Source organism: Miniopterus natalensis, chromosome 1 (genome assembly GCF_054644295.1).
Source record: "Miniopterus natalensis isolate mMinNat1 chromosome 1, mMinNat1.hap1, whole genome shotgun sequence".
In the NCBI taxonomy this organism is placed as follows: domain Eukaryota; kingdom Metazoa; phylum Chordata; class Mammalia; order Chiroptera; family Miniopteridae; genus Miniopterus; species Miniopterus natalensis.
The window spans coordinates 190191918-190204964 of NC_142081.1; the positions used below are offsets into that span (position 1 = coordinate 190191918).

The 13047-nt window shown below is 43.4% G+C and overlaps 1 long non-coding RNA gene across 1 annotated transcript in view; it reads right to left on the reverse strand.

Moving 5' to 3' along the window:
- LOC107541224 (uncharacterized) overlaps positions 1 to 13047 on the reverse strand; it is a 99017-nt gene that overhangs the window by 32778 nt on the left and 53192 nt on the right. The gene's annotated exons all lie outside the window — the stretch shown is intronic.

Here is a 13047-nt window from a genome sequence, read left to right on the forward strand (position 1 = left end):
ATAACTCTAGGCTAATACTTTTTCATTTCTCTTAGATCCATGTGTGTGTATTCTAGTCAACCTAAAATAACTTTTATTTTTTTCTTATTTCTAAAAAAAATATTATTATTATTATTATTTAAGTACATTAGAAAGAACAGAGATGCAAAAATAAGAAAAGATAAATCCCACCCACTGAGGTAGCTAAGATTTAACAACTTAGAGTAAGTAAAGCCTGTCAGTCAATGTGTTACATTTTGTTATTTTAAACATAATAAGCCAATTTCACTACATCTTTCTTCATAGTGATCTTCAGTAGAACAAGAAATGACTGTCTTTAAACCCATTTTTAGTATCTCCAGAGTAGATCTGAGTGAGCAAAAAGATGGGATGCCCCATCTGTCTGTATTTTCATGTGCACAGAGAACCAAAGAGAACACTTTAAAACTAACGGGGACTTACAATTAAACATGGCGAAGCGAACAGTCATTTACTTTGCACTCAATCTATGCTTCTTTTACGTATTCTACTCAAATGACAATGTAGAGATAGACTCACAAAAGAGGATGGGACAGGAGATAACAGCAACACATTCTGAGAAGATAGAAAACAAATGGACAAGTAGCAACAGACTGAGCAGAATAGGGGAAAACATGGGAGACAGCCCAGGAGCAAGCTGATCCAGTCCCTGGAATTCCAAAGTCTAAAAGTGAGACTGTTGATGGGGCTAAAAAAAAGAGGATTTGTTGAAAATCCACCCTTAATTCAAGAAGTCCATGCACGTGTCTCACTGGTCTCATAGAATAAACCCTCAGCCCAAATTAACCCTCAGCCCAAAGAAGGCTACGTTCTTCCTCTCACTGTCCAACTCTTTGTTAATATTCACGTAAGAGCTACAACAAAAATTATGCAACTTTGGTGAGTCTACGCATGAGATAAATGCTCTTATAGTTACACTTAAAACTGATATTGTACAACATAAAGATGAATATCAAAATCTACGCTAATAATTTAAGTTTTTAGTTTGCCTTTATTTAGAATGACATGAAATAGAAAATAAAAAAACAACCATAAAAGCCTGAGAGAAAGCTGTGGAAGAAAGAGGAAAGTTCATATTTTAGCACCTTGAACACCTTTTTCCAGCTATCTCCACAACAGGCCTGGCCTTTCCATTCTGCCCTGGACCCCAACAAATGATGAAGCCGGCCCTGGCCTGAAGGGACTAATCGATTCAGACAATGGTGCTCCGCACGACAGGTGACATCAGAGGCTGATAACTGCCTGGAGAGGCCGCCCCAATCTCTTGATTTTTTTTCCTGAGACTGGGGGACTCATGCACAGGTCTGTTCCCTACATCTGAAGAATACAAGACAAGAGTAAATTCAGAGGGCCACCTATGATATGACTGAATATTAGAAGTTGAAGGAAAATGGTTAATAAATTCTTAAATTAAGTTAAATACATTCTGCCCTCTCATCTTGAAAAGAATATTTCTTTGTAACCCCTGGAAGGGGCGATGCAAACTCTCGCGTCTAAGACACTTGCTCTGTTGAGGGTGTGAGGATGCAAGGGCTGCCGACCGGCCCAGGTCTCAGCTGCGAAGTGACTCCTTTTCTTTCCACCTCTAGCTTCATCCATAGGGAAAGGGCCTCATGCTAGTGTATGTGGGCTCCCCAGCCCACACATTCAAGCTTCGTCTACACCCTACACCCCGCTCCCCCCCAGTGCCTTCCCCTCAGACCTAAACACTGAGAGACTCACTGTACAAACGGACCAAGGCCAGAGCAGATATAAAAATAAAATTCTGACCCACAACCTGCAGCGAACTGCCCAGGAGACCAACCCTGTACCTGCAATAAACAATCCAGGAAGCCAGGGGCTCTAAGTCAGATGTGCAGAAAGCAGACGGCTATCTATAGTGACAGCCCAGGAAGCTAAATCAAAACTGCTCTAACAATTGGCCCCGAGTGGCCAGGACAGCTTCCCTGCTTCCAACTTTATCTGGAGACAATTTTACGGGCAGTGCAGGCCAGTAACAGGAGTCAGGGCCAGATCTGGACACATGAGCAGCTGTGGGGCCCTGGGCCGGTACAGCTGGGCTGTCAGTGTGCACTCGTGTGCCTGTAGGGGTTAGCCACACACACACACACTCACGGCCGTGGGTCTGGCTGCGGGGGCCTGGGCTGGCCCTGTGCACAGCATAGCTGCAGAGTCTGGGGCTGGTTCTCGGCAGGGGGCATGCATACTGGGCCCAGAGCTGGGGCGCCCAGGGCAGCGCTGGCTGAGTGGCTGAGGGGGTCTGGCAGAGGGTGGGGTGGAGAGGGACTCAGGCAGCAAATATAAAAACCCCTGGAGCCCTCAGGGGAGAGATCTGCAGGGTTCCTTGGTAGCTTTGCTGGCCACTGGTTTCCTCAGCGGGGAAAGCTGCTGGAGCCCTCTGTGGAGCAGTCCCCTGGGTCCAGGACCGAGCGCGCAGTGATAAATTCTGCAGAGTCCACAGCATCCACAGGGGCTCTTGGAGTCATCAGTGGCAAAGGACACTGGGGTCCAGAGCAGCCACTGGAACTTGCCGTCACCTCCACCATGGGACTGATCCTGGCAGCCCCTGACCTTCCTCCTTGTTTCTATCCATCTCTAGATGTCTCCGCTACGCCAGTCTCTGGGTGGGTGACACCAAAGTGGGACCTTCCTGCAGAGCCTGAGGGCTGGGGAAGCTGGGAGCGCCTTCCGCCCCCCCCCCCCAAAGGAAATCTGTCCAGCGGGCAGTTCCTTCCTGGCACTGAGCAGTGGCAGCCTGGGGGCCGGGGCGCAGGCAAAATGACACTGTTCTTTTTACTGTCCCGTGTGATTGCTCCTGGGTTCTTTGCTCCACGGTGCTGGGGAAGCTTCTGAAGTGGACACTGAGCTCTCCCGAAGCTATCTGCACTCATGGGCAGTTGTCTATCATTATTCTTCGTGGGAGATGAAAGCAGAGGCCTCCTGCTCCGCCCTCCTGGTGGCATCACCCAGTATCACTGTCCTTCCCCTCCATCCCACATGGGACTGTGGGCCCACCCAGCAGCTGCTGCTGCCAGAGGCATCTCTTCCCCCCTCGCCTCCTGGGGGGGGAAGCAAACACAGAGACAGGGAGGCCAGCGTTTGAATCTGGGCTCCGCTACTTACAGCTGTAGGATCTTTTGCAGATCGCCTGTCCCTGTTTAAATCACTCATCCTTTTTATACCATTTCCTCACGTATAAAATGGGGAGAGTAATATCCGATTGGAACCGATGTTTTTATTGGAGATGGTTATGTTATGGTATCTGGCATATAGCTGCTGTTCTATAAATATTTATTAAGGATTTTTGTCCATCCTTTCACTTAATGTTCTGTGGGTTCTTTCTGATTTGGTGTAATGCTTACTTCCTGTCAAATTTTGCTAACCAAGTGTATGAAATTGTTTATTTATGTAGCTAGGAGAGAATTCACATGTGTGCCCGTGAGAGCACACACACACACACACACACACACACACACACACACACACACACTGCACGTGAGAAACAATCTTCCCTTGACAGGAAGAGGGATACTGATACCCAGAGGGGCTTTTCCATTTCTGATTCCAGTCACTCTACGGTCCTGCGATTACCACAGCCAACTAATCAACTAAACATAATTACGCATGATTCCAAACAGATTATAAAGTAATAAGGCCTTTCTTTTTCATTGTGCCATAAATGCTTGTATCATTAAAGATGTAAAAACAGAAATTAATGTGGGCCCACAGAGTGGAGAGTCAAAGGAATGGGAAAGAAGATAAGAAGACCGAGGTGTTTTTTTTTTCTTTTTAGCTCTGAAATATATAAACACCTGCATCTAATCTCGGAAGTGTATTAATACCTTCGCATCTGCCAGGTCATACGGGAACTCACCTCATTCATGTCAGTGCTGTAGGAATCGTATCCTTGAGCCCTTTGAGAGCACCCGTAAGTAAGTGTCAGAAGTCTCCAATGAAACGCAAATAATCAAAAGTGTCCTGGAAAAACTAAACACATCTGTACCAGGACCACTGAAATATGTCTTGATTGTCACACAGCCTGGCAAACGCGCCTAATTCCACAGCTTTCTAAGTTCAGACTGTGTGTATAAATGGAAAAACTCATTTCAGAAGCATATTCAAGAAAAGCGAGTTAGAGCCTAGGTTTTTACGAAGTAGCGGTGAGATAACCCCAGTAGCATATCATTAAATGAAACAGTGAATGCGCCCTGTTCCATAATCTATAATATAGCGGGTTAAGCCAAGTCATTATTATTTCTAACGATGAAACCTAACAGAGTTCTCATAACGAGAACAGAACTCATCCAGCATCTTCCGCAGGCAGCCAAGTGCAGCAGCTACCAGTGTGTGCTTTGTAGAGAAAACCCAACAAAACAACACGTGCCCCTGTATCAGGAAAAAACAGAAAACCCCACAACTAATGTGGGAGTTATTTAACAACTCTTTCTGCATTAGGATAGCTCTATCTCCTAAATTAACAAAACCACAGGTTCTTTGAAATTCTAGGTGTATTCGATCCCTGCAACAACCTGCTCTGATTCTAATCAGCACGACACACAACTTTATGCTGTGTCCTCTCAGGTCCCTTTTTTTATTTGTTATTTAAAATTCCCATGCAGAACTCTGAGCATAGCTAAATAGTCATCATTCTCTAGGCAAAACCGTGCATGAATGTGGATTCCAAATTTTGTCCCTTCTGTTTTACCCTATAGGGGCACACATTAATTCTGACTAACTTCGTGAGGTGCCGTCATGAATGAGATAGAAAAAAAAAAATTAGAAGTGTTTAAATCCGACTAGCTGGAGCGGATATCTCAGGATCCAGAGAGGGAACACACTGTATTTCCCCACCTCCTTGATTCTTATGGACCCCTATTCTTTCAGAAGTTAGAAGAAGAAAGTTGAGCTTAACATCAAAGACAGATTACTCTCAAAACGGAACATTTACCAGAGAAAATATTAATTGGTTGCTGGAAAGCAGAGCTACAGGAATGAAAGAATCTGGGTTGACATGAGAGATAAAAGCTAGAAAATGTCGCTCACAAAGAATGGAATTTCCTTTTAAGCACGTGGCGGCTGGCCTGCCCGGGTTCATTTCCCCAAACACCCAAGCTGTTTAGATGAGCAGCAACGTCCCTGGCTTTGCCAGGCGAGCTTTAACCTTGCTTCTTGTGGTCTGGGCTAGGACACTTCCAGCTCTGCCGCCCGCGCCGCTGACGGTCCTCTGACAACGCAAGCTGGGGACACGGAGGAGCTACCCCCGACTGGGCTAAGATACACTGGGGAGAAGCAAGATGCAAGGAGGCCCGTTAGCATCCTGGCAGAACATGTGGGAGACTGAGAATATGCCAGCGTTTCAGCAGGGTTTACCCCACCCCAGTCTGATACACTGGCAATCTCAGGTAAGGGCGCCCAGGGCAAAGGGGGGTGGGGGGAGTGCGTGCAGATGGCAGGGAAAGAGCCCACTGGGAGTCCTCGGGAAGGGGGAGCAGAGAGATGGGTGCCAGCGACCCTTCCTGCCTGCTAGCTTCTTTGCCTAATAAAACCCAAAAAAGGGCTGAGGGGTCAAAGCACCAGGCATATTAAGAGTGAGTGAGATAAGTGACCTTCTTAGCTGTACCCCAAGCTTCATATCACCCTCTCTCCTCCTGCCCTCTTCAGCTCCCCACAAAACACGCACACAGTTATCGGGGTTGGGGGATATAAAATCAATCAGGAGAATTTTACCTTCACAATCCATCTTTCTGCTTTCCGCCATTCCTCAAGTTCTAGAGCTTTCATGCCCCCAACAGTCTTAGCCTTGATGTCCACAATAACATTGAGAGTTAATGTCTATTGAGCGTTTATTACACATCAGGCGCGATTCTTACTGTTTTTACCCTTTCAAATCACACAAGCGAGCCTATGATGAGCACACTATTATCATCCCCATTTTATAGATGAGGAAAAACAGAGGCTGAGAGATTTTAGGCAGCTTGCCGGTGATAATACAGTGCACATGGTATGGGGCACGGATCTGAGCCGTGATCCTCCGACTCCTAATCACAGCTTACGTTATCCCTCACCCTGCCCCTCTCTCCTCACCAAAACATAGTGACCGATCAGCGTTATCCTGAATGAACCCCACGTTATGTACAGTTCCTAGACAGTGGCTGGCTATACTAGGGGCTCTAGTCACATCCCTTCCCTTATTTTCAATAGTAAATTATCATACAAACCAGCCCAGGCACCTTATTCAACTCTAAAAGAGCAAAGCCCTACTAGCTAAGGAACAAAAAAGACAGAGACTCTCAGGCATCCTGGGAGATGGAAGAATTGTTTTAGCGCCTCAGTCTAGACCTGGCTATAGATTTCGGTGGAGGGGTGCACACTACAGCCAGGGAAGGGTATCTAAGGGCGTGGAGCTGCACATCGGTTCCGGAGGAGGCCACCGTCATGGTAGACGCTTCACTCAGGGCCTTTATCTAAACAAGACAAGGTGCTGGATACTGGGGTTTATGAATGAATGTAGCACAGTATCTGGCTCCAGTGAGTTCTCAGGATTGCTAGACAAGTAAAGAGGCAATTCCCGGATCATAAGAATCAAGTCCAAAACAAAACAAAAAAATGCCACTTTTCATAACCTATGTTACTAGGTGTCAGCGCCAGTGCTGTAGGTTAATTATCAGTTAATGTCAATTTTATATGAATTCAAATAAAGACCAAAGGCAATTATTAGGAACAGCCAAGTAAAAAGAAGAGGGAGGGCTTCTAGAACAGGAGGCAAAGATATATTCAAATGTCTTGAGGGGGGAGAAAGGATGGCATGTCTAGAAATGAGAAAAAATCCACCGAGATTAGTGTGTGAAAGCAAGTGGTAGATGGTAGAAGGATTTTGTTGTTTTTGGTGTTTGAACCCTTGTCTCTTTATTTTCACAACTCGTACCTGCTGAGCTTCATTATAAACATGGCCCCAGCCTTGGACCTCACATCTATCTGGGCTGGTCCAAAGAGCTCACGGCCCGTGTCTCCAGGAGGGGATTTACAGGAAACATTTTTGACTAAAGAAGAACACGCTAGAGGATTTGGCTCATGTGCTCAGAATAAAAGGTGGTGGAAAGGACATTGCTGGATCAAAATGAAATTACTTGGGCCTGTCCCTTAGACTCGTGTCTGGAGAGAACAGCTGCAGAGGAAGCTAAGAAACTATTTATTAAAAAGACTCAAGTATGGGTGCCCAAAACATAAGCAGGTCTTTGTAAAGAAATGACTCCAGGTACAAGAGCTCAGATAGCTTGGCTCCCCATCTCTGGGATATCCATGAGGAGACATCACAGCAAGGAAGCTTCTTTCTTCTTTCCCTCTCATATTCTGGCAAGTCAATAATATATGGCCTTTTATTCATGTGAAAAGTACGTATCAGAGGAAACAAGAGTTTGGAGACGTTCCAAAGGCATGAGTCTCCTTGGAAAACTGGCAATAAATAAGGAAGCAGTGCAGGCTGAGACCTGAATGAAAGGGACTTCTCCCCTGGGCTCCGTGCTTTCCAGGGGCCCCTCAGAGCACAAACTCAGCCTCACAACAATGTCTAGCAGTAAACAAACAAATGGGTCATCAAAGCAACCGGTTCTGCCTATTGTAAGATGTTGTTAAAAAAAATGAACAAAGCCAGACTGGAGAGAATATGCACAATACATTCATCAGACAAAGGACTTGTATCCAAAATACGAAAAGAATTCCTAGAGATCAATAATAAAAGACAAAGAGCTCAATTGTTTCTAAATGGGCAAAGGGGATCTATGAATATACGAAAGAAGATATAAAAGTGGTCAATAAGCACACAATAAGGTCCTTAATGTCGTCAAGGAAATGCATATCAAAACCAAAATAAAATACCATTTCACACTCAGAAGAATGGCCAAAGTTTTAAAAAGCTTAAAATTCCAAGGGTTAATCAAGATGATGAGCGACTGGAACTCTCACCCAAAATGATACCACCGCTTTGGGAAACTGGAAGGTTCTTCTAAGGTTAAACATACTCCTACCGTGTGACCCCAAAATTCTACTCCTCAATATTTACCAAAAGGAAATGAAAACCTAGGTCCCTACGAAGAGTTGTATAAAGATGTTTATAGCAGCTTTTTACACAACAGCCCCAAACTGGAAACAACCAAATGTTTGTCAACAAGAGAACAGATAAATAAGTGTGTGTGTGTGTGTGTGTGTGTGTGTGTATATATATACACTTACACATATATACATATAAATATATTTTATATACATATTTATTATTTATAATAAATAACAAACACTACATTGAGCAAAAGAAGTCAGACCCAAATTGTAGGCAGCATCCCATTTCGTTGACATGAAGCACTCACACAGGGCAAAAGAGCCTCTGGCAGTAGAAACTGGAGCCGCAGTTGCCTCTGGTCTGTGTCAGGGTGAACTGGAAAGGGGCAGAGAGAACATTCTGCAGTGATGGGCCGTTTAATATTTGAATGAGGTGGTGATTAAATGAGTGTGTACATTTATCAAAAGTCATCTAATTTTATACCTACAATCTACAATTTTATTATAGTAAAGTATGCTATGATAAAAAATGAATTTGGGAGGAAAAATATTTTCTATGAGAAAAAAATCCAAACTCAGATTTGCCTTATGAAAAACACCTCTCTCCTGAAACAGTGACTGCCTCTGTCATTCAGGGACTGATGCTCAGCACTGACAAGGTGAACACATCACCTCCGTAAGGAAGGGAAAACTTCCCTCCGCCCTCTTAGGTTAGGTGGCTGAGGCCTGCAAATTAAACTGACAGGAGACTAACAGGAGATAAAAGTTTGTTTACACACAGAAGCCAACCAAAGAAGTAGCTCGCTCATTAAGTGGCCGAAGTCAGAGGCTTATTTACCTGATTTACTAAGAGAAAGTTACTGTAGATCATTACTGCCAAGAGAACAAAAATGATATATAATTTTGACTACAACAGCAGAATGAGTGATTTTGCTGAAATGCAGACGAGAAAAATAAATTTTATAAATAGTCGATAAATTATGTCCTTATTATTTATTCATAAATCTTTGCTCCATCAACAGAACATCCGGCCACGTCCAAAAATAATAAAATCCGTCATCCTTAATACATTTTGCCAACTTACAGTCATCTGAAATTAACAACTTACATAGTTTTCCATTTTGTCATCATGAAGGCACAAGGTAAAAAATATTATGTATTTTATTTAATGATTTGTTAGGTGAATTTGTACCTTTTGAATAACTAGACAATAGTATTTGGCTGTCCATCTTCACTCATGCCCAGGGCTCTGTCAATGGAAGGAGAGCCAAAGATAAGCTCTCGGAGGCCTGTGACCCAGAGGCCTGCCTCTCCACTGCGGGGATCGCCCGGCTGTTAATCTGTGGGACAGTCCCACGTCTCCTTTGACAGGACAGGTCTTGGGCTCTTTGATGTGTCTAGGCCGGTAAGTGAGGCACCCTCTTCACCCCCCAGGTCTTCTAGCACCCTGCTGGCTAATGCAAACACATCTCAAGGCGGAGAGCAACCAGCCTTCTGAGAAGGGGGCCTTTTTTTTTTCACTTTATGGCCTTCTGTACTGCATAAAGCAAGTTAACAAATCGTTATATATAAAGAGAATTACTTAAGGAGCAAGTGAACTTCCAAAGGCTTCCCAGCCCCCAGTGGAGACAATGTTTTCCATCCTTACGCAGAGAAGCTCAGGTCCCATCTCTTCCTCCTTCCCGACCTACACTCAGCTTTTCCTTTGCATAAGAAAGCGGGGCCTTTCCAGGAACCCCTGCCCTCCCCTTCCCTGCCATTCTTAATCCCATGAAGCCTCAACAGAAGCTTGAAAGTTTGTTTTTTGTTTTTTCTTCTGTCTTGGTCTAGATTCAATTCCTTGTCAGGGTTTCTACCTACCACTATTCTTCATAACCAGAAAAAGAAAAAATAGCACAAAGATTTTTTTTCTCTCTCTGTTTTTAGAGTCAATCGTTATGGATTTTCTCCAATTTTCCAGAATGTTATAATCTGATAAGAATGAGGACTAGCCCTGGCCGGTGTGGGTAGAGCATCGGCCTGCACACTGAAGGGTCTCGGGTTCGATTCCTGATCAAGGGCACATACCTGGGTTGCAGGTTCATCCCAGCCAAGGCCTGTGGTCCAGGCCTGTGAGGAGGGCACCCAGTCCATGTATCTCTCTCTCTCTCTCCTCCCCTCCCTTTCACTGTCTACAAAGCAATGGGAAAAACACCCTCCTGTGAGGATTAACAACAACAAGGAACGCAGAACAGTTTTTTCTCATTTGCAATCTCCATCCCCAGGGCACTGTGCCCACATATGCACACCGCTGGCCTAACGCTGCTTTAGGCTGGCAAAGTCACCATGTCTTGAGGACACTGCCAGGATAGAGTGGGTGTCAGAACAAGCTGGATTTACTGCGAAGCTGGGAAGCTACTTCAGGACTCCTCGCTCGCATACGTCCATTCAAAGCTCTAGAAGAGGCCCGAGTGATGTGTTCTCATGATCATGTGTTTTTGTGAAATCTGCAGAAGTGGGGCCACTGCCTCTCTCCAATGTGACCTCTCCATTGCACGTACGATTAGTTTAGGTGATGCTGAAATGGTTATGGGCATATATTTTTCAAATCCAGCAAAGAGAAAGCTCACTTGGGACCCTTTGAGTTCGTGTTTGGTGCAGTATCGTTACATGGTTTGCAGTCGCTTCCACCCATAATTCAGCTGCTGCTAACTTTTCAGTGACGGTTCCTCCTTTGCTCACTGCACAGACCACCCAGCATGACCACCTGAAGCAGGATCGGAGACTGCATTGTGTAAGAAGGTGTGATAATTTGTTAGGGTTTTTTCTCATTCACAATGAGTCGTGACTTACATATCTAATTTTACGTGTATGAATTTGTATGCTTTATCCTAAAAACAATCTGCAAAATTATATAAGGTTCTGGCCCCATAGAACCCAGATATGTTCCTAATGGATGCTCTGTAAATGTTTGGTGCAGGGGTGAGTGACCCTCCATGATCAGATAAATTGAAATTTATCTTAGATAGCAGCTTAATTTTATTTTAAAAAATTAAGGGCAGTGAATTAAATACCTGAATACTTAAACATGTCAGTATACTGGGAAAGCACACACGGTAGAGTTTATACCCTTCCTCTTAGTAGTTTAAACCAGATCAAGTTATTTTCCTTGCTACTCATTCCCATCTGCAAAATGAAGACAGTAAACACAACTTTGCAGAATTAGCCTGAGGACAAACCGACAAGTACACATATAGCACCAGGCTAGAGTGCTGAGCACGCAAGAGTCGTTTTTAAAATGTTGGAGGCATATAGTGGAGGGGTCGAGCACGCACAGTCGGGGACACTGCCTCTCCGTGTCTCTGTGTCGTCATCGTTAAAATGGGAATAAAAATGGTAACTAGCCCTGACCGGTGTGGCGCGGTGGGCTGAGCGTGGGCCCCGAGCACCGAGAGGCTGCCGGTTCAATTCCTGGTCAGGACACAGGCCCAAGCTGCAGGCTTGATCCCCGGTGGGAGGCGTGCGAGAGGCAGCTGATCAATGTTTCTCCCTCTCACTGATGTTTCCCTCTCCCTTTCCCTCTCTCTGAAATAATTAAAAAAATTTTTTTTGAAAAAAATGGCACCTATATTATAAGGTGATTATAAAGACTAAATGAGTTAGTATTTCTAAAGCACTTAGAATGGTGTCTTTGGCACAAGGTATGCTATATAAGTATATATTAAATTGTCAGCTATTTATTTAAGGAAAATCTTTATTCCACTAGACCAGAACTGTTCTATTAGGTACATGCTACAGAAGAGTAATCATAACATCATCTCAGAAAACATGGGGAGTTCATTCCAATTAAATCCACCGTTCATTGTTCAGGCATCTTGTAGTTGCAGATTCATAGACAATTTTTTTAAAAGCCCAGGTTTTGGATCTATGGCAACATGTTTTGCCTTGTTACTGCACATAAAGACCCCAATTATACTACTTGGTTACCGCCTTCAAAGGTATTTTTGGTAACAGTTTTTTTAAAAAGAGAGTTCCAACAAAAAAACTATTGTCTTCTCTGGGATCCCAGAAAGTTTAATTAAAATGCCAACATGATCAAGCAGGCTAAGAATGTTCTCTCATTATTCCAATTAAGAGTCAGTAGGATTTTATTAATATTATTCTGACCGCTTTGGGCTCTGGCAGATCTGTATGTTTTCATTTAGTTACTCGGCTCTAGTATCTCCTATTAATTATCTCTCTTTCTCTCTGCCTTTCTCGTCTTCAATATAATCTTCTTTTTTTCTAATGGCCTAGGGAGATTTTTCTTTAAAATAGTTAAGAATTATTTTAAGTGCTACAGTTAATTTTAGTCAAAACTTTAAGTATCATTTTGAGTTAATTCACATTTCAGATTCTTCGTTTAAAAGGAAATTGTAAGTTTTTAAAAAAAAAAAAGGGACTTTCCCAGGCTTCATATAATTTATTATGTAATTCAGTGTCTACTGGAGAATTAAAATGATTATGTGTGTTCCCCAGACTCAGAGAATTAGGGAAATATTGAACTGTGCTGACTTTTTAAAACACAGTTGGAATTGTTTAGTAATGCTTCATTTGTATGCCAGGTGCCCAACACATTAAGACAGGGACGCACTTCTGTGTTGGTTTCAGGAAAATGAAGGTGAGCCAGTTCCTCATCGAAGCTTATATATTCAATCCCCACCCCTAAATTACATAAATGCAGTGGCCTGTTTGAAATATTAAATGAATAGAAGTCTAAAATCCGAAGTTATGACTCCCAAGGAAACGGTAACTCATTCTGTTATATATTTGCAATATTAAATTCTTGGCTTACTGTATAATTCTGAGTAGGTGTGTGGAATGGTTTTCCATGGGGAAAATGTCTCATTAGTGCTCTTTTTCAGCCCGGTAATTTTGCTGGTATTTTTAAATATGTTATGATACCCAGAGGTTTTGGAAATGATCAGGTGTTTCATAAAAAAATGAAGAAATGTGAGA